A 4,881-nucleotide genomic window follows, 5' to 3' on the forward strand; every position below is an offset into this window, starting at 1 on the left:
TTTTTATTATTGATTGCTTTATATATCTGGTACCCGCCGTATACCATTTTATTCATTTATTCGCTTATTTCTCTTTGAGAATTTTTATCATCATATGTATTAAAATATATATTTTCTTATATTCTCTTCTTTCAGTCCAATTAATTGGCACTGACACGTTTGTGGTTTGTTATGCGTGTAATGTTGCAAATACGGTTGCTTTTAATTTTTGCTTTTGTATTGTGAAAAGAATTTTCGTTCTCTATACATAATATTATTTAATTATGTAAGAACGATATTTCTTCTTATATTAGCTAAACTTTCAAATAATATCATTTTTTATACATTTTACTTTATTTCAATGCATAATGTGTATACATCTTTTTTTAAGAATATATACATTTTTTCTTTGATTTGAATTTAAAAATTTCAAATTCAATTATATTTATTTTTAAATAATAAATATATGATTATGAAAAAATTTTTTTGAGCGTAATAATATAAATATTTTACTTAAATTAATACAATTCCATTAGCACATATATTTTATGTGTAATAAGAATAGTTTAAAGAAAGTTAAAATATTCTTTCATATGCTACTTGTTAAGTATAGAATTTTAAATTTCATCATATTATATTAATATAACAAAATTTGTCTATTTAAACCAACTGTAGCAGGTACCAGGAATAAAAAACCCTATAAAAATTTTTAACGTATACAAATTATTTACTGAAATACTTATAAAAAAAAAATTCATATAAATACTTAATTTATAAAGTCATACAAGAATAAAAATTCTCATACAAGTACGAAATGGAAAATTTCATACAAGTAGAAAAGCATATTTAATTAAAATATAGTGAAATATATAGAGATATAAGACATAATAACAAGTTTTCACCAATAAAAAATTTTCATATAAGTACTAACTTATAAAGTCATACGAGTAATTATTTTCATATAAGTACTATTTCAGTATAAGTCAATTTGAACAAATTTGTGCAGATTTGTTATAAATGTTCCCTGCCAAGTTGACCTCACCAACCCGAAATCGTATGGAAAATTTACTTTTACCCATTTAAAATTTACAAACTCAAATATCCATGGGTAATTTATATGATTTTCAGAGCTCTCTATGGTTATAAGCAGACTTATAACATCAAAAGTATTTTTGCACTCTGTTTTTTTTGACAATTTATTACTTGTATGAATTTATATTTAATACTTGTATGAAAATTTATTACTTACATGACTATATACTTTTAATACTTATATACAAATTATTTACTTGTAAGAATTAATATACTTAATAATTATATAAAAATTATTTACCTGTATGACTTTTACACTTAATACTTATTTTAAAATTATTTACCTGTATGACTTTTACACTTAATGTATATGAAAATGACTTTATACACTTAATACTTATATGAAAATTTATTACTTATATGACTTTTACACTTAATACTTATATGAAAATTTATTACTTATATGACTTTATACACTTAATACTTATATGAAAATTTATTACTTATATGAATTTATACACTTAATACTTATATGGAAATTTATTACTTGTATGACTTTATACACTTAATACTTATATGAAAATTTAATACTTATATGACTTTATACACTTAATACTTATATGAAAATTATTACTTGTATGACTTTTTGACTTATATGACTTTATACACTTAATACTTATATGAAAATTATTTACTTATATGACTTTTACACTTAATACTTATATGAAAATTATTTACTTATATGACTTTTACACTTAATACTTATATGGAAATTATTTACTTATATGACTTTATAAACTTAATACTCATATGAAAATTATTTGCTTATATGACTTTATACACTTAATACTTATATGAAAATTATTTACTTATATGACTTTATACACTTAATACTTATATGAAAATTATTTACTTATATGACTTTATACACTTAATACTTATATGAAAATTATTTACTTATATGACTTTATAAACTTAATACTTATATGGAAATTTATTACTTGTATGACTTTTTGACTTATATGACTTTATACACTTAATACTTATATGAAAATTTATTTACTTATATGACTTTATTCACTTAATACTTATATGGAAATTTATTACTTGTATGACTTTTTGACTTATATGACTTTATGCACTTAATACTTATATGAAAATTTATTACTTATATGAATTTATACACTTAATACTTATATGAAAATTATTTACTTATATGACTTCATAGACTTAATACTTATATGAAAATTATTTACCTGTATGACTTTTACACTTAATACTTATATGAAAATTATTTACTTATATGACTTTTACACTTAATACTTATACACTTAATACTTATATGGAAATTTAATACTTATATGACTTTATACACTTAATACTTATATGAAAATTATTTACCTGTATGACTTTTACACTTAATACTTATATGAAAATTTATTACTTATATGACTTTATACACTTAATACTTATATGAAAATTATTTACTTATATGACTTTATACACTTAATACTTATATGAAAATTTATTACTTATATGACTTTATACACTTAATACTTATATGAAAATTATTTACCTGTATGACTTTTACACTTAATACTTATATGAAAATTATTTACTTATATGACTTTATAAACTTAATACTTATATGGAAATTAATGACTTTTTGACTTATATGACTTTATGCACTTAATACTTATATGAAAATTATTTACTTACATGACTTTTACACTTAATACTTATATGAAAATTATTTACTTATATGACTTTATACACTTAATACTTATATGACTTTTACACTTAATACTTATATGAAAATTTATTATTTATATGACTTTAGAAACTTAATACTTTTATAAAAATTATTTACTTATACGACTTTTACACTTAATACTTATATGAAAATTATGTATAAATTTTACACTTAATACTTATATGAAAATTTATTACTTATATGACTTTATACACTTAATACTTATATGAAAATTATTTACTTATATGCCTTTATACACTTATTACTTTCTTATTTCTCCAATTAAATGTTTCTTTTTTTTAACATGAGATGACAAAACCAAGGATGTTAAAGTATGGAGCGCAGCTTATAAAAAGTCTCTAAATGTATGTACAAAACAATGTAACGTTCGGATACACGTGCTTTTTTTACATGAGATGACAAAACAATGGAACGTTCGGATACACTTATTACTTTCTTATTTCTCCAATTAAATGTTTCTTTTTTTCACATGAGATGGCAAAACCAAGGATGGTAAAGTAGGAGCGCAGCAAAAAGTCTCTAAATTTATGGACAAAACAATGTAACGTTCGAATACACGTGGTTTTTACATGAGATGACAAAACAATGGAACGTTCGGATACACTTATTACAGGGCATCTCGACAGGATAGAATTTATAGAATACTAACTGTTATTGCCATTGCCAAATCTGTATGTGGGCATTTGCTATCATGATATAATCATTTGCGCAAAAGCGTAGGGTAGTAGGTTCGAGATGATGTAGCGTATGCTTTGAGCTCTTGAAAAATTTATTTTATCATTTGCGAAATGCCGTCGGGTAGGTAGCTGATGTAGGGCACGTTTTGAGCTCTTGAACTCCTTAAATCTTTTGTGTGGAACATAAAAAAAGGATAAATATCCTTTTGTTTACAAATGTATTTTTGGAAAAAATAAGATAATAACAAAGGATAAAGATCCTTTTTTTACAAATGTATTTCTGGGAAAAATAAAAATTTATATTTTTGGACTACTATATAATAATTGTGGCATAACTTTTATATACCAATTAAAATAATAAATTTAAAATGAGAAATGATATTTTGATTTATGCTCGTATAAGTTTATTAAATTTAAGACTTCCCAACCCAATTTGCATAATATTTCTATAAATTAACAATATTATACTAAATATTAAATGTTATTTTGAAAATGTACTTTATTTTTATAATATAACACAACCGTCTTAACTCGCTCTTCTAATTTTCATATTACCAAAATTAAAATGCCGTCGGCATATTTGCAAATGGGATATGTTGCCTCTTCGAAATTTTCATATAAATGAAAACTGCGCTGTTAAACTGCTGAAGAGACAGCTTCTAGCTTACGATATATGGCAAACTATGTAGTATTCTATATCTAGTAAGCAATGAGCAATGTGGAGTCTGCACAGGCAGAGATGCTCCGTTATTATAATAAAAGTATTTTTGAGAGTTGGTAACACTGTAAGGTTGGCACCATCAAACATGTCAACACATTAATTATATTTATATTTTGAAATTAAAATAATAAATTTAAAATGAGAAATGATATTTTGATTTATGCTTGTATAAGTTTATTAAGTTTCAGACTTCACAACCCAATTTCCATAATATTTCTGTAAATTAACAATATTAAACTAAATATTAAATGTTATTTTGAAAATGTACTTCATTTTTATAATATAACACAACCGTCTTAACTCGCTCTTCTAATTTTCATATTACCGAAATTAAAATGCCGTCGGTATATGTGGAAATGGAATATGTTGTCTCTTCGAAATTTTCATATAAATGAAAACTGCGCTGTTAAACTTGCTGAAGAGACTGAAGCATTGTTAATCATATAAATGCATACAATTAATATTAAAATCGATATATGGCAAAACAAATATGTATTTATTCTATGTTATCTAAAAGTAAGCAATGAGCAATGTTAATAGATTACAATGTCCTTATATGAAAAAAATGCACACTATTATTATGCACAGTTATAATGGCAGAGATGCCCCGTCTATTATAATAAAAGTATTTTTTTGAGAGTTGGTACACACTGTAAATTAACGTTGGCACCATCAAACATGTTAACTCATTATATTAT

This window comes from Bactrocera neohumeralis, unplaced genomic scaffold (genome assembly GCF_024586455.1).
Source record: "Bactrocera neohumeralis isolate Rockhampton unplaced genomic scaffold, APGP_CSIRO_Bneo_wtdbg2-racon-allhic-juicebox.fasta_v2 ctg2564, whole genome shotgun sequence".
Lineage (NCBI taxonomy): Eukaryota > Metazoa > Arthropoda > Insecta > Diptera > Tephritidae > Bactrocera > Bactrocera neohumeralis.